The sequence below is a fragment of the Kogia breviceps genome, chromosome 1 (assembly GCF_026419965.1).
Source record: "Kogia breviceps isolate mKogBre1 chromosome 1, mKogBre1 haplotype 1, whole genome shotgun sequence".
Lineage (NCBI taxonomy): Eukaryota > Metazoa > Chordata > Mammalia > Artiodactyla > Physeteridae > Kogia > Kogia breviceps.
In genome coordinates, this window is record NC_081310.1 from 186,226,983 (window position 1) to 186,246,911 (window position 19,929).

Below are 19,929 nucleotides of genomic sequence, written 5' to 3' on the forward strand. Positions count from 1 at the left end.
GGATCCTCCCGGACCGGGGCACGAGAGTCAGCAGGCGGACTCTCAACCACTGCGCCACCAGGGAAGCCCGGGAGAATGGTTTTTCAATGCTCTTTTAGGCACTTAAATTATTTTTGCTTTGAGAAAAGAGATTGTTCACTGTGCTTTAGGAGCTGGTAACTAAGTCTGATGCTTCTTAGCCCTTAACTAAGAAAAATGGAGCTTGCTGACAAAAAATAGGTGGTTTTATAGGCCTTTGAAACCCGACAGCACGTTCAGCAATGTAAACAATGGCAGCTGTCTTTTGCTGGCTTGTCTGTTGTTCGAAGTGTAATGAAACTGCTTCTCACAAATGGCTTCACCTGCTGACTCATCTTCCAGCCCCTAAACAACCATAGTATCCAGCATTACTTAATGCTGGGATTGAGAATAAAAAGAATCCAAGTCTTAGAATGTGAGGGTAGGAATAGATCATGGAAATCCTTTAACTCAGCCCCTTCACAGGTGGCCTCGAAAGAAAGGTCATTGTGGTGATGCATATTTTGATAGTTATAAGAATTAGTGATACTACTATTCAGAGAGCCATTAGAATCTTCTTGAATGATTGAGGGCTCTTTTCTGTATAGAAATCCTTGAGATATACTTTTTAGCTTTCCTACAAAAAGAATACATTCTGAAAGTGGTTGTAAGTCACTGGTACAGGGGCAGCACACATTTAACGCCTGCTGTATACTGTAGGGGGAATGTGGGAAGAAGTAAAATGAAAGATTGAACATTGTTCCTGAAAAACTTCCAATTTAATTAGAAAATAGATATGAGAAAAGAGTGGGAAACATTTAGGAGTCAATTTATTAATGAGTGTATAAGCTGATTTACCTGATACATTGTGAAAGAGGCTTGTGTAAATTTATGTGAGCTCTTAGAGCAGTGGATGCAAAAAAATCTCGTGCAGAAGTGAAAACTTCCCAATTATGTTTTAATTCTATAGATTGGAAATTACATTCCAAGAAACTGAGGCAAAATTTCCACAGAAAACAGCGAAAACCGTTGACTTAAAATAGTGGTTCTCAGGTTGTTTTTGTTGTTTTTTTAAAAATCTCAAGAGTCCTGTACATTATTAAATATTATTGAGGGTCTCAGAGAGCTTTTCTTATGTGGGCTGTATATTAGATATTAAAATGAAAAAATTAAAAATATTCACTTAATTAAAAACAAGACAAACCCACTATAGGTTAACTTAAATAATTGAAAAATAACTTTTCAAAACAAAAATTAGTGAGAAGAGTGGTGTTTTATACTTTTGCAAATCTCTTTAATTTCTAGCTTAAAAGAATGTAACTGGATTCTCATATCTGCTTCTGCATTCATTCTGCTCTACAGTGTTTTGTTTGAAGAAAATCTGGTCTCAGATCAGATTTGGGAAGGAGACTGGGAGAGGAGTATTTTAATGTCCTTCTCAGATAATTGTAGATATTATTTATTATTATACCAAAACTTGACAATGGTAGTTTCTTTTTTTTTTTTTTCTTTGTTTTTTTTTTTGCGGTACGCGGGCCTCTCACTGTTGTGGCCTCTCCCGTTGCGGAGCACAGGCTCTGGACGCGCAGGCTCAGCGGCCATGGCTCATGGGCCCAGCCGCTCTGCGGCACGTGGGATCTTCCCGGACCGGGGCATGAACCTGCGTCCCCTGCATCGGCAGGCAGATTCTTAACCACTGCGCCACCAGGGAAGCCCCCACATATCACTTTTATAATCAGAAAAGTGAAGCAGTTTCTACTTTGAAAAATGAAACTAAGCTAAAATGTGACTCCTTGCAAGTTCCTCACTAAGCAAAGACAGATTAAATTACATTCATTATTTTAAGAGTGAAGAGGATTTAAAATACATTTGTAGTTTTTTAACAGGGAATCAAGGGAGAGAGGGAGCATTTTCTTGTTAATTATTAGTTGAGTAAAAACTTATGAATTGTGTTCCCCATGCATTCTGATTAAATTGATCTTTACCGTAATAGTAATACTTATGCCGATCTTCCCAAATTTGTTTTCATGACACCAAGAGAAACGGCTTAAAGTACTTTGAAAGAGACATCATTAAAAAAAAAAAAGCCTTACTTTTAATGATATGGCAGTTTAGTGCAACATTTTTTATGATACCTCTTATTTGTTACAGAGTTTCCTTTTTAAAGTCCTTTGCCATCTTGTCCTTGCTGTCCTGGCTTTCATCTGGGGCTGCAGCAGGGCTGAGCCAAACATGGCTGCTGCAGCATGGGCAGGCGTAGTATAGGATTCGGCTGCTGTGGTTCCTGTGACAAAGCAGGAGGAGAAGCCTGGAGAGCGTGCTCTAGGTCAGGATTCTCTTAAAGCTTGTTGCCAGGAGAATTGGACTTTTCTCGTGGAGGAGATACTACATTTCAGATTCTGCTGTTGAGAGGGAATCCTACTGTGTATTGGGATTTATAGCCTTAGCAGGGGAACCACCCATTCTCTGCAGAAGTGAGAAATCTTAGCATATGCTGTCATTTGCCAAGCAGGATTGGCCATTTTTAGAAAGCAGCAAGGCTTACCTGTCTGTTTCAGTTGATGACAGAGAAGTGTCCAGAATGACGGTGATTTCTGGCTTGGTGGGTAAATTTACTAAATGGGTAGCATTTCTCTCAGGTGCAGACTGGGTGGCATAGAGTAGAGGATTAAAATGGTCTGTCCCCATGTGCAGCTTGTGTGAGGATTACTGTATCACATCAAAAGTAAACCTGAAACGTTGGGTGAGAGATGGGGAGTGGTTTAAGTGGAGATTTGAAGTTGCTGTATGTGCTGCTTAGGCTGCTCCATAGAGTGAATGCACTGCCATTTGGTTGGGGCGTATTTGTGCCTGAGTTTCTGTCCTTTCTGCCTGTGACTGGAGATGGGCATGATGTAGGATATGCCGCTTGACAACCAGTAAGGTATGATATATCCGGATGGGCAGTAACACACTACTTAACTCATTTCTCTGTTTAATATGATGAAGAGAAAAGGCTTTTAAAAAAGAAAAAAGCTCCCTTCCACAGAAAAGCCATATGTGATCATTGTAAAAATCACAGGGAAAAAAGAAAAAAAATCACTTGTAACTTTACCACTCATTGATAACTATTGTTAGCATTTTGATATATTTCCTTGGAGGAATTTTAAAATATATATATGTTTATGTATACATGTATTGGCATATATGTGTTTATGTACATATACTCATGTACATAGCTGCAAATCATACTGTGAATATTATTTTTTCTATTTTAACATATTGATACATTCCCATTTCAATAAAAATTTTGAGAGGGCTTACTTAACGGTTTTATAACATTTCTGTATATGGCTGTACCACAGTATACTTAAAGCACATTGCTTATCACTGGATTATTCAGTTAACAATTTTGTTATTAAAAGAAATGCTGAGACTAACATCTTTGTGTATAATGTTTTTCAATATTTCAGATATTTGTTCAATAAAGTAAAATTTACTGGATCAGCAGGTGTGAACATTAGGCTAATTGATGCATATTGCCCTATTTTTACCAGCATAAATATTCTTTTAAATTTTGTTAATTTGATAGGTGAAAATTATATACAGTTTTAATTTGCATTCTTAGATTACTTATAAGATTTACTTTTCTCCCATGTTTATTAGCTTTTATTTACTGTTTTGAAAATTATCTGTTTATATGCTAGTTTCATGTCTTTATTCAGATCTTAGTTTAGTTTCAAAACAAATAATGATGTGTATTATAAAGAATACAGATTATATTGATTTATACCTTTATATTATATATTTAAAAATAATTAAAAACCTTCTTCACTTCCACTTCCATTATTAGCAGCTATCACAGTTGACAGTTCAGCATCTCTCTTTTTTTTTTTTTTTTTTTTTTTTTGCGGTACGCGGGCCTCTCACTGTCGCGGCCTCTCCTGTTGCGGAGCACAGGCTCCGGACGCGCAGGCTCAGCGGCCATGGCTCACGGGCCCAGCCGCTCCGCGGCATGTGGGATCTTCCCGGACCCGGGCACGAACCCGCATCCCCTGCATCGGCAGGTGGACTCCCAACCACTGCGCCACCAGGGAAGCCCCAGCATCTCTTTTCTTACAGATCTTTTTGTATGCATTTACAAATTGAGAGAAAGAGGAAGGGGAAAAGGGAACAGAGCCAGGGAGTGGGAGAGAGGTGGAGGTTTTTAGAGGATGGCCTCTGGAGCTGGACTCTGATTTGCATCGTAACTGCTGGAAATGTGAAGTGTGATCTTGGAGGATTTCGAGTCCCATAGATGATAGTCCCAGCTCCCATGGGTTAGTGGCTGTGTGCCTTGGGAAAAATGATTTAACCTTTTTGTGTCCCAGTGTCCTCATGTAAAATGGTTAATTATAGACTCTAGTGCTTAAGGTTGTTGTGAGGATTAAATTAGTTATACCTATAAGATACTTAAAATGGTACCTGGCACTTTGTGTTATATAGTAATAAATAGCTATTACTATTATATTACTTGTATAACAAGATTATAAGTGGCATTATACTGCACATGCTTAGTGATTGCTTTTTCATGTATTGTATAAATCTTTCCCATGTTGATACATGTAGATTATTCTATACTTGTACCATAATTCATTTAACTCTTTCCTATTGATGGATATATGTATAGCTTCTAGGCTTTTTTTTTTTGTGTTAAAATGTATAGTGCATATCCTTCTACATATGTGTGAGTATTTTAGTAGGATGGAGTCCTATGAATAGAATTGCTGAATTGAAGGGTACGTAAATAAACATTTGGTGATTACTTTTTTAATATCTAAGAATTTTTGTTTTCTCCTTTTCTGTGTGTAGCAGATGCGTCTTAAAATGATTGGAATAGTATCTTGAATCCTTTCATAGGTACTAATTTGAAATTAAAAATATCTTTTTCTGTTCCCTGCACCATCTCTTTCCCTCCAGGGTTGGTTCTGTTTATTCATCTTGGTTCTTTACTTTCTTAATGTCTGGTGATTGTTTAGTTTCCATTCGTGTTTATGAATGGAAGATGAGGTAGATTAGTAGAGTTGACAGATGGATTCCCTGCAGTTGGGTAACAGGCCTCAAAGGTTGTCTTTAAGTGTTGTGGGTGGCACCTGACACCAAGGACATTTTACTGAATTTGTGCCTTTATTTGCTCTTGGAATAAATTTTTTAAGGGAACATATTACTAATAAAAGTAGACTGATTTCTGTTGTCATCTTAACAAGTTTGTAGTATAGTCAGCGTTTTATGTATTTGCATATTGTCTGTGCTTTGTGGAGTTTCTCATGTACAGTATTTTCCAGATACATTTCAGTTATGATTTTGGACTCATATCTTCTCACAGTTGGATACTGTGAAATGGAAATCCTAAAATTTCTTTTTTTAAAAAGTAAATTTATTTAGTTTATTTTATTTTTGGCTGCCTTGGGTCTTCCTGCACACAGACTTTTCTCTAGTTGGGGCAAGCAGGGGTTAACTGTTGCTCAGTGTGGGCTTCTCATTGCGGTGGCTTCTCTTGTTGCAGAACATGGGCTCTAGGTGTGCGAGCTTCAGTAGTTGTGGTGCGCGGGCTCAGTAGTTGTGGGTCGCAGGCTGTAGAGCGCAGGCTCAGTAAGTTATGGTGCAAGGGCTTAGTTGCTCCGTGGCATGTGGGATCTTCCCGGGCCAGGGATTGAATCCCGCATTGACAGGCGGATTCTTAACTACTGCGCCACTAGGGAAGTCCACTAACAACTTTTTTGCTCTTAATTCCTTAGGTGAAGAGCTTAGTTGAAGCTTCAAAGCGTTCATAAAACAAGGAAGTAATTAACCATCTTTCAGTCCTAACCCTGAATATGTCTACTTTTTTTCAGATCCCATTTTGTGCAGTTTGTTGATTGGTCTTTTTTTTTTTTTTTTTTTAAACATCTCTATTGGAGTATAACTTTTACAATAGTGTGTTAGTTTTTCCTTTACAACAAAGTGAATCAGTTATACATATACATATGTTCCCATATCTCTTCCCTCTTGCGTCACCCTCTCTCCCACCCTCCCTATCCCACCCCTCTATGTGGTCACAAAGCACAGAGGTGATCTCCCTGTGCTATGCGGCAGCTTCCCACTAGCTATCTAATATACCTTTGGTAGTGTATATATGTCCCTGCCACTCTCTCACTTCGTCACAGCTTACCCTTCCCCCTCCCCATATCCTCAAGTCCATGCTCTAGTAAGTCTGTGTTTTATTTCCGTCCTACCACTAATCTCTTCATGACATTTTTTTTTTCTTAGAGTCCATATATATGTGTTAGCATACGGTATTTGTTTTTCTCCTTCTGACTTACTTCACTCTGTATGACAGACTCCAGGTCTATCCACCTCATTACAAATAACTCAGTTTCATTTCTTTTTATGGCTGAGTAATATTCCATTGTATATATGTGCCACATCTTCTTTATCCATTCATCTGTTGATGGACACTTAGGTTGCTTCCATGCCTGGCTATTGTAAATAGAGCTGCAATGAACATTTTGATACATGACTCTTTTTGAATTATGGTTTTCTCAGGGTATATGCCCAGTAGTGGGATTGCGGGGTCATATGGTAGTTCTATTTGTAGTTTTTTAAGGAACCTCCATACTGTTCTCCATAGGGGCTGTATCAATTTACATTCCCACCAGCACTGCAAGAGGGTTCCCTTTTCTCCACACCCTCTCCAGCATTTATTGTTTCTAGAGTTTTTGATGATGGCCAATCTGACCGGTGTGAGATGATATCTCATTGTAGTTTTGATTTGCATTTCTCTAATGATTAATGATGTTGAGCATTCTTTCATGTGTTTGTTGGCAATCTGTATATCTTCTTTGGAGAAATGTCTGTTTAGTTCTTCTGCCCATTTTTGGATTGGGTTGTTTGTTTTTTTGTTATTGAGCTGCATGAGATGCTTATAAGTTTTGGAGATTAATCCTTTGTCAGTTGCTTCATTTGCAAATATTTTCTCCCATTCTGAGGGTTGTCTTTTTGGTCTTGTTTATGGTATCCTTTGCTGTGCAAAAGCTTTTAAGTTTCTTTAGGTCCCATTTGTTTATTTTTGTTTTTATTTCCATTTCTCTAGGAGATGGGTCAAAAAGGATCTTGCTGTGATTTATGTCATAGAGTGTTCTGCCTATGTTTTCCTCTAAGAGTTTGATAGTGTCTGGCCTTACATTAAGGTCTTTAACCCATTTTGAGTTTATTTTTGTGTGTGGTGTTAGGGAGTGTTGTAATTTCATACTTCTACATGTAGCTGTCCAGTTTTCCCAGCTCCACTTATTGAAGAGGCTGTCTTTTCTACACTGTATATCCTTCCCTCCTTTATCAAAGATAAGGTGACCATATGTGCGTGGGTTTATGTCTGGGCTTTCTATCTTGTTCCATTGACCTATATTTCTGTTTTTGTGCCAGTACCATACTGTCTTGATTACTGTAACCTTGTAGTATAATCTGAAGTCAGGGAGCCTGATTCCTCCAGCTCCATTTTTTGTTCTCAAGATTGCTTTGGCTATTCGGGGTCTTTTGTGTTTCCATTCAAATTGTGCAATTTTTTGTTCTAGTTCTGTAAAAAATGCCAGTGGTAATTTGATAGGGATAGCATTGAATCTGTAGATTGCTTTGGGTAGTAGAGTCATTTTCACAATGTTGATTCTTCCAATCCAAGCATATGGTATATTTCTCCACCTATTTGTATCATCTTTAATTTCTTTCATCAGTGTCTTATAGTTTTCTGCATACAGGTCGTTTGTCTCCTTAGGTAGGTTTATTCCTAGATATTTTATTCTTTTTGTTGCAATGGTAAATGGGAGTGTTTTCTTAATTTCACTCTCAGATTTTTCACCACTAGTGTATAAGAATGCCAGAGATTTCTGTGCATTAATTTTGTATCCTGCAACTTTACCAAACTCATTGATTAGCTCTAGTAGTTTTCTGGTAGCATCCTTAGGATTCTCTATGTATAGTATCATGTCATCTGCAAACAGTGACAGCTTTACTTCTTCTTTTCCTATTTGGATTCCTTTTATTTCTTTTTCTTCTCTGATTGCTGTGGCTAGAACTTCCAAAACTATGTTGAATAAGAGTGGTGAGAGTGGACAACCGTGTCTTGTTCCTGATCTTAGTGGAAATGGTTTCAGTTTTTCACCATTGAGAACAATGCTGGCTGTGGGTTTGTCATATATGGCCTTTATTATGTTGAGGAAAGTTCCCTCTATGCCTACTTTCTGCAGGGTTTTTATCATAAATCGGTGTTGAATTTTGTCAAAAGCTTTCTCTGCATCTATTGAGATGATCATATGGTTTTTCTCCTTCAGTTTGTTGATATGGTGTATCACGTTGATTGATTTGCGTATATTGAAGAATCCTTGCATTCCTGGAATAAACCCCACTTGATCATGGTGTATGATCCTTTTAATGTGCTGTTGGATTCTGTTTGCTAATATTTTGTTGAGGATTTTTGCATCTATGTTCATCAGTGATATTGGCCTGTAGTTTTCTTTCTTTGTGACATCTTTGTCTGGTTTTGGTATCAGGGTGATGGTGGCCTCATAGAATGAGTTTGGGAGTGTTCCTCCCTCTGCTATCTTTTGGAAGAGTTTGAGAAGGATAGGTGTTAACTCTTCTCTAAGTGTTTGATAGAATTTGCCTGTGAAGCCATCTGGTCCTGGGCTTTTGTTTGTTGGAAGATTTTTTTTTTTTTTTTTTTTGTGGTACATGGGCCTCTCACTGTTGTGGTCTCTCCCATTGCGGAACACAGGCTCCAGACGCTTAGGCTCAGCGGCCATGGCTCACGGGCCCAGCCGCTCTGCGGCTTGTGGGATCTTCCCAGACTGGGACATGAACTCGTGTCCCCTGCATCGGCAGGCGGACTCCCAACCACTGCGCCACCAGGGAAGCCCTTGTTGGAAGTTTTTTAATCACAGTTTCAATTTCAGTGCTTGTGATTGGTCTGTTCATATTTTCTATTTCTTCCTGGTTCAGTCACGGCAGGTTGTGCATTTCTAAGAATTTGTCCATTTCTTACAGGTTGTCCATTTTATTGGCATACAGTTGCTTGTAGTAATCTCTAATAATCTTGTATTTCTGCAGTGTCAGTTGTTACATCTCCTTTTTCATTTCTAATTCTATTGATTTGAGTCTTCTCCCTTTTATTCTTAATGAGTCTGGCTAATGGTTTATCAATTTTATTTATCTTCTCAAAGAACCAGCTTTTAGTTTTATTGATCTTTGCTATTGTTTCCTTCATTTCTTTTTCATTTATTTCTGATCTGATCTTTATGATTTCTTTCCTTCTGCTAAATTTGGGTTTTTTTTGTTCTTTCTCTAATTGCTTTAAGTGCAGAGTTAGGTTGTTTATTCGAGATGTTTCCTGTTTCTTAAGGTATGATTGTATTGCTATAAACTTCTCTCTTAAAACTGCTTTTGCTGTATCCCATAGGTTTTTGGTTGTTGTGTTTTCATTGTCATTTTTTTCTAGATATTTTCTGATTTCCTCTTTGATTTCTTCAGTGAGCTCTTGGTTATTTAGTAGTGTATTGTTTAGCCTCCATGTGTTTGTATTTTTTACAGATCTTTTCCTGTAATTGATATCTAGTCTCATAGCATTGTGGTCGGAAAAGATACTTGATACAATTTCAATTTTCTTAAATTTGCCAAGGCTAGATTTGTGACTCAATATATGATCGATCCTGGAGAATGTTCCATGAGCACTTGGGAAAAATGTGTATTCTGTTGTTTTTGGATGGAATGTCCTATAAATATCAATTAAGTCCATCTTGTGTAATGTATCATTTAAAGCTTGTGTTTCCTTATTTATTTTCATTTTGGATGATCTGTCCATTGGTGATAGTGGGGTGTTAAAGTCCCCTACTATGATTGTGTTACTGTCGATTTCCCCTTTTAAGGCTGTTAGTATTTGCCTTATGTGTTGAGGTGCTCCTATGTTGGGTGCATAAATATTTACAATTGTTATATCTTCTTCTTGGATCAATCCCTTCATTATGTAGTGTCCTTCTTTTTTTTTTTTTTTTTTTTTTTTGCGGTACCTCTCATTGTTGTGGCCTCTCTCCTGATCTTCCCAGACCAGGGCACGAACCCATGTCTCCTGCATCGGCAAGCGGACTCTCAACCGCGGCGCCACCACGGAAGCCCTGTAGTGTCCTTTGTCTCTTGTAATAGTTTTTATTTTAAAGTCTATTTCGTCTGATATGAGAATTGCTACTCCAGCTTTCCTCTGATTTCCATTTGCATGGAATATCTTTTTCCATACCCTTACTTTTAGTCTGTATGTGTCCCTAGGTTTGAAGTGGGTCTCTTGTAGACAGCATATATATGGGTCTTGTTTTTGTATCCATTCAGCCAGTCTGTGTCTTTTGGTGGGAGCATTTAATCCATTTACATTTAAGGTAATTATCGATATGTATGTTCCTGTTACCATTTACTTAATTGTTTCGGGTTGTTCTTTAGGTCTTTTCCTTCTCTTGTGTTTCTTGCCTAGAGAAGTTCCTTTAGCATTTGTTGTAGAGCTGGTTTGGTGGTGCTGAACTCTCTCAGGTTTTGCTTGTCTGTAAAGGTTTTAATTTCTCCATCAAATCTGAATGAGATCCTTGCTGGGTAGAATAATCTTGGTTGTAGGTTTTTTTCCTTCATCACTTTAAATGTGTCCTGCCACTCCCTTCTGGCTTGTAGAGTTTCTGCTGAAAGATCAGATGTTAACCTTATGGGGATTCCCTTGTGTGTTATTTGTTGTTTTTCCCTTGCTGCTTTTAATATATTTTCTTTGTATTTAATTTTTGACAGTTTGATTATTATGTGTCTTGGCGTGTTTATCCTTGAGTTTATCCTGTATGGGACTCTCTGTGCTTCCTGGACTTGATTGACTATTTCCTTTCCTATATTAGGGAAGTTTTCAACTATAATCTCTTCAAATATTTTCTCAGTCCCTTTCTTTTTTTCTTTTTTTTCTGGGACCCCTATAATTCGAATGTTGGTGCGTTTAATGTTGTCCCAGAGGTCTCTGAGACTGTCCTCAGTTCTTTTCATTCTTTTTTCTTTCTTCTGCTCTGCATTAGTTATTTCCACTATTTTATCTTCCAGGTCACTTATCCGTCCTTCTGCCTCAGTATTCTGCTATTGATCCCATCTAGAGTATTTTTCATTTCATTTATTGTGTTGCTCATTGTTGCTTGCTTCCTCTTTATTTCTTCTAGGTCCTTGTTAACTGTTTCTTGCAATTTGTCTATTCTATTTCCAAGATTTTGGATCATCTTTACTATCATTATTCTGAATTCTTTTTCAGGTAGACTGCCTATTTCCTCTTCATTTGTTAGGTCTGGTGTGTTTTTATCTTGCTCCTTCATCTGCTGTGTGTTTTTCTGTCTTCTCATTTTGCTTATCTTACTGTGTTTGGGGTCTCCTTTTTGCAGGCTGCAGGTTCGTAGTTCCCGTTGTTTTTGGTGGCTGTCCCCAGTGGCTAAGGTTGGTTCAGTGGGTTGAGTAGGTTTCCAGGTTGGGGGGACTGGTGCCTCTGTTCTGGTGGATGAGGCTGGATCTTGTCTTTCTGATGGGCAGGTCCACGTCTGGTGGTGTGTTTGGGGATGTTGGTAGCCTTATTATGATTTTAGGCAGCCTGTCTGCTAATGGTTGGGGCTGTAGACCTGTCTTGCTCTTTGTTGGGGATAGGGTGTCCAGCACTGTTCGTTGCTGGTCCTTGAGTGAAGCTGGGTCTTGGTGTTGAGATGGAGATCTCTGGGAGATTTTCGCCGTTTGATATTGCGTGGAGCTGGGAGGTCTCTTTTGGACCAGTGTCCTGAGGTTGGTTCTCCCACATCAGAGACACAGCCCTGGTGCCTGGCTGGGGCGCCAAGAGACTTTAATCCACACGGCTCAAAATAAAAGGGAGAAAAAATAGAAAGGAAAGAAAAGGAAGGAAGAAAAGAAGGAAGGAGGGAGGGAGGGAAAGAAGGAAGGAGGGAAGAAAGGAAGGGAGGAAGGAAGGGAGAAATGAAGGAAGGAAGAAAGCAAGAAAGGAAGGAAGGTGGAGAGGAAGAAAGGGAGGAAGGAAGAGGAACGGAGGAACGGAGGAAAGAAGGGAGGAAGGAAGGAAGAAAGGAGGGAAGGAGGGAAGAAAGGAAGAAAGAAAGGGAGAAGACAAAATAAAGTAGGATAAAGTATAGTTATTAAAATAAAAAATAATTATTAAGAAGAAAAATTTCTGTTAAAAAAAACAGAAAAATGGGTCAGTCTAACCCTAGGACAAATGGTGAAAGCAAAGCTATACAGACAAAATCTCACACAGCAGCACACACACACACACACACACACACACACACACACACACTCAGAAAAAGGAAAAAAGGAGAAAATAATAGTATATCTTGCTCCTAAAGTCCATCTCCTCAACTTGGGATGATTCGTTGTCTATTCAGGTTTTCCACAGATGCAGGGCACTTTAAGTTGATTGTGGAGCTTTAATCCGCCACTTCTGAGGCTGCTGGGAGAGACCTCCCCCTCTCCTCTTTGTTCGCACAGCTCCTGGGGTTCAGCTTTGGACTTGGCCCCGCCTCTGCGTGTAGGTCGTCCGAGGGCGTCTGCCCTTCGCTCAGACAGGCCGGGGTTAAAGGAGCAGTTGATTCGGGGGCTCCGGCTCACTCAGGCTTGGGGGAGGGAGTGGCACGGGTGCGGGGCGAGTCCGCGGCGGCAGAGGCCGACGTGATGCTGCACCGGCCCAAGGCGCGCCGCGCGTTCTCCCGGGGAAGCTGTCCCTGGATCCCGGGACCCCGGCAGTGGTGGGCTGCACGGGCTCCCTGGAGGGCCGGTGTGGAGAGTGACCTGTGCTCACACACAGGCCTCTTGGTGGCGGCAGCAGCAACCTTAGTGTCCCACACCCGTCTCTACTGTCCGTGCCGACAGCCGTGGCTCACGCCCGTTTCCGGAACTCCTTTACGCAGTGCTCTTAATCCCCTCTCCTCGTGCCCAAGGAAGCAAAGAGGCAAGAAATAGTCTCTTGTCTCTTCGGCAGCTCCGCGCCCGTTTCTGGGGCTCCTTTAAGCGGCGCGCTTAATCCCCTCTTTTCGCGACCAGGAAGCAAAGAGGGAAGAAAAGGTCTCTTGCCTCTTCTTCAGCTCCAGACTTTCCCGGACTCCCTCCCGGCCAGCCGTGGCGCACTAGCCCCCTTCAGGCTGTTTTCACTCTGCCAACTCCAGACCTTTCTCTGGGATCCGACTGAAGCCTGAGCCTCAGCTCCCAGCCCCCGCCCGCTCCGGCGGGGGAGCCGACAAGCCTCTTGGGCTGGTGAGTGCCGGTCGGCACCGATCCTCTGCGGGAATCTCTCCGCTTTGCCCTCCGCACCCTGTTGCTGCGCTCTCCTCTGCGGCTCCGGAGCTTCCCCCTCCGCCATCCGCAGTCTCCGCCCACGAAGGAGCTTCTAGTGTGTGGGAATCTTTCCTCCTTCACAGCTCCCTCCCACTGGTGTAGGTCCCGTCCCTATTCTTTGTCTCTGTTTATTCTTTTTTCCTTTTGCCCTATCCAGGTACGTGGGGAGTTTCTTGCCTTTTGGGAGGTCTGAGGTCTTCTGCCAGCGTTCGGTGGGTGTTCTATAGGAGAAGTTCCACGTGTAGATGTATTTCTGAAGTCTCTGTGAGGAGGAAGGAGATATCCGCGTCTTACTCTTCCGCCATCTTTAAGCCGTCCGCCTGTTGATTGGTCTTATTTTCAAATGTTCATCTTCACTGTCATCTGTTGCTAAAAACTGCTTTCTCTTATTTTTATCTTTTTATAATCTGCCTCATAAATAATTCTGCCCAAGCTATTGGAACCTTGAATTTTAGTGAAATGAAGAACATTTTATTGTTCCTTCTCTGCTCTTATATTAGTTTATTGCCATCTTTACAATTTGAAAATCAGTTTGTTAACTGTTTTGTCATTGTGTTGGTTATCCACAAATGTCTAAACATTTTACTTTCCCGACAAAGACATATTGTGATATACTCTTGATGAGAGAAGTCAGTGTAAAACAAATTGGGAGGATGTGTTTAAGAATGTGAGTATTATTAATTTTTTCAGTCATTGAAAACTAAAGTTAGTTAATATTTTCATTAGACTTGAATGACCCAAGTAAGTAATGTTTTACTTTTTTTTTAATTGAAGAAAATGCCAACTTAATTAGCATAATTTTAGGGATGTGTTAAAGCTAGGATAGTAGTTCTCAATTTAGGCTGCTCATTGGAATAATTTTTGCAACTTAAAAAATATACAGGGCTTCCCCCTGGTGGCGCAGTGGTTGAGAGTCCGCCTGCCGATGCAGGGGACGCGGGTTCGTGCCCCGGTCCGGGAGGATCCCACATGCCGCGGAGCGGCTGGGCTCGTGAGCCATGGTCATTGAACCTGCGCGTCTGGAGCCTGTGCTCCGCAACGGGAGAGGCCACAACAGTGAGAGGCCCGCGTACCGAAAAAAAAAAAAAAAAAAAAAAAATATATATATATATATATACAGACATCTTCTGAATCATATTTTGTAGTTGAAGTTTTAGATATATAATTAAAGTTAAGACTCCTAGCCTAGAAAATTGAAATGGTCAATTGTGAGTTAATTAGGTCTTACGTATTATATAAATGACATTAAATTAGCTTAATTATTTGGATTGTACCTTTTCTGAGAGCTTTGAGTACTAGCATGTTGATTGTTGTTGGATTTGAAGTCTCTGTTAAGATTCTTGATTTTTAATGATCAAGAAATGAATGATTCCTTTACTTCTCAGTAGACATGTCCTTTAAGTTTCATTTCTAGATTCATACTGAAATAGGATTTGGCAGATGACTAGAGGAAGATGTTCTTATCTTTTGAAATAGGTTGGTTCTGAGACCTGGTAAAAAGTTAAAGGGCAAACCAGGCATTTTGCACCTGACATTCTCTTAGAACTTAAAATATTTTATTACCGGTATCCGATTGGTCATATTGACAAGCTAATGGACACTGACAGCCTTTATCTGTTTTTTTTTCCTGTTATGAAGTGCTCTGCGGCTTGCGGGATCTCAGTTCCCCAGTCGGGGATTGAACCTGGGCCACGACAGTGAAAGCCTGGAATCCTGACCACTAGGCCACCAGGGAACTCCCTGAAGTGAACTTTCTTAATCCAGCAAAGTTTATTGTGTGCAACGCATAGTCCTGCCCCTGTTGTTATTGAGGATTATTGGGATTACCGTAAACCTGCCTAGAATTTTTATTTATTTATTTTAAAATATTTATTTAATTATTTTTGGCTGTGTTGGGTCTTCGTTGCTGTGTGGGCTTTCTCTAGTTGCGGCAAGCGGGGCCTACTCTTCGTTGTGGTGCCCGGGCTTCTCATTGTGGTGGCTTCTCTTGTTGTGGAGCTTGGGCTCTAGGTGCGTGGACTTCGGTAGTTGTGGCATGTGGGCTTAGTTACTCCGCGGCATGTGGGATCTTCCCAGACCAGGGATCGAACCCATGGCCCCTGCATTGGCAAGCAGATTCTCAACCTAATGGAGCAGATATAAAAGCTTTCTTATAACTTTAGGTGTAAGAAATTAGATATATAAAATTCCTACAAAGGAGAGATTTGTGTCCTTTGAAAAACAACATTCAATGTTTACCTAAGAATACGAGGCTGAGGACACTCCAAGCTATATAAGTATTATGTCAAAAAAATATATTTGTCAGTCTTTCTCTGTTTTAATAACATCTTCTGATTTATTGCCTTGAATTTGCTTTTGCTCATAGTGAAGTAATGAGAGAACTTAAAATTACTTTCTTCTATATTTTTATTTATAGGTCATGGAAATGAAAATCAGTTAGGAAGCAGAAACACTCTTACTGTGGTTTTCATTCAGATGACATTTTCAGAGTGACAGAAGTGATTTCATTTTTGAGAAGCAAATTATTTCTCTCCCCTTAGTTCTCTTTTATTGTTTATACTCTTACATTGTCATTGGAATTATGTTTCCATTGAAAATAACTAGTAGATATTCTGCTTTCAGTTCTAGTTGCCTATATTTGTGGCTTAATTGAAATCTATTCTGACTAGTAGGAATAAATAGATTCTGAGTATGAGAATAAATAATTTATGTGATTATATTATGGAAAGAAAAAGTAAACTGCCAGTGAAAGCATTTAAATAATATATTAGGGTCTGTAAGGGGAAACTTAGGGTCTCTTACACAAGACAGAAGTTTGGTTGAGAGTTTCTTGACCTTTTACTAGTACTTATCATTCCCTTTTAAGTATAGACTATTTTGATGTTTTGGATAATATGCCATAATTCTGTAAAAAAAAAAAAATGTTTCTGGCTTTCTGTTTCCCCTTACCTGTTTGGTCTGCTTCTAACATCTTTTCTGTGGGTTATTTTACTTCTGTGTGCTCAGTCGCTTTCTCTGTAAAATTGGTTAACTAGACTAAACTAGTTCCAAAATCCTTTTTGACCTTTTTGTTAGCCTATGATTAGGGTAAAAATAATCTCATATATCCTTTTTTTTTCACCTTCCTAGAGTATGGGCAGCAGCCCCTTTTGTTACTAAGGGCTTTCTTTTAGGCACAACAGGAAATATGCGGGAGAAGGGGGTTAGTTGATAATGAAAGTTTAGCAATAAAGAATTATCAGAAAAGTTTGAAACATAGTTGATATTAGAGACAGTCTTGCAGAAGAACTCCTTTCCTTTGGTTGTATTGTTTACTATTGGAATTTGATGCACATTTAAAACATTTTTCTTTCTGCCTTTTCTCTCTTAGAATAATCCTGTTAGGAAATGCCTCCAGAATCAAGGGACACTCCAGGCAGTGTCCAATAGAACTTTCTGTGATGTTGAAAACATTCTGTGTCTACACTGTCCAATATGGCAGCTGCGAGCTGTACGTGGCATCAAGCACTTGAAAGGTGGCAAGTGTGACTGAGGAACTAAATTTTAAAATTTCATTTAATTTTAATTAAGTTTATATTTAAATTGCTACATGTGGCTAGAGGTTGCCACATTGGACAGCATAGCTCCATATATTCCATTCAATCAGCAAGTTTTTTTTGTGCATTCAGAGATATGCCCAGCATTATGTTAGGTGCCAGAGATATTGGGGTCCTGCAGTGTGGTGAGGGAGAGATGATTAAAGAGATAAGTGTAATATGTGCGATACTTGCTGTATTAAAGAAAGGTACAGGGTTTTCTAGGACCATAGATACTGGTTCTTACCTAATCCAGGCTGAGGGTGGGTCACTTTGGGGGTGCTCTTATATCAAAAGAAGTTGTGTCAACTATCCCTTTGTATTATACATAGGTATTGAGCTCAAGTCAATCCTGTGTTTCAACATACCGAGGGATATGGAAACACTTGGTCATTATTATTTTTAAGTGTTTGGGGTTAGCACTAGTATTTTTGTGCTTAAACTCTGGACCATGTGTAGAATTGATAAGTCTTCATTGTTTGTGATGTGATTAACTATTTCTCTTATGAAAATCTGTAAACAGAACTGTAAATCATCAAGGCTGCAGTTTGGCTAAAGTGGTTACGCTAATTAATTAATTAATTATTTTCTTTGAAGTAAAAAAGTGTTTTTATTCATACAAGATCACATGATCATCTATGTAGAAAATTCCATGGAAAGTAGGAAAGGTTTAGCATGGTTGAAAGATACAAGACCAATATATAAAAATTAATTTTATTTCTACATACTTGTAAGGAAAATCAAAAACTAAAATTAGATAAACTATGCCGTATTAGTTTCCTATTGCTGTTGTAACAAATTACGACAAACTTTGTGGCTTAAAACAACCAGATTTATTATCTTAAAGTTCTGTAGATTAGAAGTCTGATGTGTGTCTCACTGGGATAAAATCAAGGTTTGGCAAGGCTGTTTTCCTTTCTAGAAGCACTAGGGGTGAATCCATTTTCTGGCCTTCAACTCCTAGAGACTACTTGACTCCTTGGATCATAGTCCTCTTCCTCTAGCTTCAAAGTCAGCAAGTGATCTTGGATTTGGCAAAGGTTTTTTTGGCTGCGTTGCGTCTTCGTTGCTGAGCGTGGGCTTTCTCTAGTTGCAGCAAGTGGGGGCTACTCTTCATTGTGGTGCGTGGGCTTCTCGTTGTGGTGGTTTCTCTCGTTGTGGAGCATGGGCTCTAGGCACACGGGCTTCAGTAGTTGTGGCTCACGGGCTAAGTAGTTGTAGCTCGCAAGCTCAGTAGTTGTGGCTCACGGTCTCTAGAGCACAGGCTCAGTAGTTTGGAGCACGGGCTTAGTTGCTCCATGGCATGTGGGATCTTCCCGGACCGGCGCTCGAACCCGTGTCCCGTGCATTGGCAGGCAGATTCTTAACCACTGGAACGCCAGGGAGGTCCAAAGTGGTTACCTTTATTTTTTTATTTTTTCTCATTTATTTATTTATTTACTTTTAACATCTTTATTGGAGTGTAATTGCTTTACAATGTTGTGTTAGTTTGTGCTGTATAACGAAATGAATCAAAAAATATGGAACACTTCATAAATTTGCGTGTAATCCTTGCGCCGGGGCCATGCTAATCTTCTCTGTGTCGTTCCAATTTTAATATATGTGCTGCGGAAGTGAGCGCTCAAACTGGTTACTCTTAAGTGGGTGCAGTTTAGGCAGTTTTTCAAAGGCCACGTCTTGCCCACAAATAACATTTTGTTTGTGTTACAAAGTACTGGCAAGGAGGCTATCTTGATTCTGTGATTCCTGGAATATATATTATGGACATCCTTGGGGTCAAATTTTCTGGGCTTTGGGACTTTTACATGTGAATATTGAGTGGAAGAGTAATAGTTCTTTGGCTTCTTTGGTACTGATCTTTATTTAAGTTCTTCTAGAGATGAGGGAATGCCTAGTCATGTCTTAGGGCCCCTGGATGTCATTTGTAGTCTCTCTGGGTCCATTTATAGTTTCTTTGGTTTGATCTGTTTAGAACCTTCTCAGCCGCGTAAGTCTCCTTGGCTTGGGGAAGGAGGGCCTTTGGAATTCTCTCTTTGCTCTTACGCTGGTCCTTCAGGTGACTCTTGAGGAACCCAGGTCAGTGTGAGTCATGTACCTGATGAATTAATTTTCATGGCCTCTCTAGATACTAAAGAGCAAGAGCTTTGACTTTTAGCCCCAGAGGTCAGATTCTGTAAGTAAGAATGCACTTACACATAATTTAAATGAATTGCACTCATAAGTAAATGCCTTGTTTTTAGGATGTTTTGAAATTTACTTCTCTGTAATTATAAAAAGAGCTTGGGTTTTGATGCTGTGGTATGGTTCTGATGAACTGTGGTATACTGGGCTCTTTCTAGTGTAATTCATTATAATAGGAGGAGGAACAATTTTACTGGATATTAATTAATCTAGAAAAGTAGAGTTTGTGGTTTCAGTTTGTTAGGTTAATGAGTGTCATTGTCAGACTATAAACACATGCCCTAGGTAATTAGAATTCTGACAACATAGATCCTTTCTTTCTTCATGTTTGATTTTTAAAAAGATTGAATTTAGGTATGGTTATAGGTTACTTTAGCTAATATTTTTGAAATTTCAATCTAAGATTCAGATTTAGCTAATCCTTACTGAATACTTTTGAAGTGCATTATGTATTCAGTTTTAATTTTATTTATTTATTTATTTATTTATTTATTTATTTATTTATTTATTTTTTGTGGTACGCGGGCCTCTCACTGTTGTGACCTCTCCCGTTGCGGAGCACAGGCTCCGGACGCGCAGGCCCAGCGGCCATGGCTCACGGGCCCAGCAGCTCTGCGGCATGTGGGATCTTCCCAGACCGGGGCACGAACCCGTGTCCCCTGCATCGGCAGGCGGATTCTCAACCACTGCGCCACCAGGGAAGCCCGAGTTTTAATTTTTTTAATGGATTATTTATTGGGTGGAAATATGTAAACCAGCTATGTAATTTTAGATTTTCTAGTAGCCATGTTACAAA

General features: G+C 39.7%; 1 protein-coding gene and 1 non-coding gene across 41 annotated transcripts in view; one reads left to right on the forward strand and one right to left on the reverse strand.

The window, feature by feature from the left end:
- EIF4G3 (eukaryotic translation initiation factor 4 gamma 3) overlaps positions 1 to 19,929 on the forward strand; it is a 378,557-nt gene that overhangs the window by 21,455 nt on the left and 337,173 nt on the right. The window lies entirely within an intron of this gene.
- LOC131746652 (U6 spliceosomal RNA) lies at positions 18,467 to 18,573 on the reverse strand. The gene has a single exon (XR_009332605.1). It is a non-coding gene; the product is annotated as a U6 spliceosomal RNA (small nuclear RNA).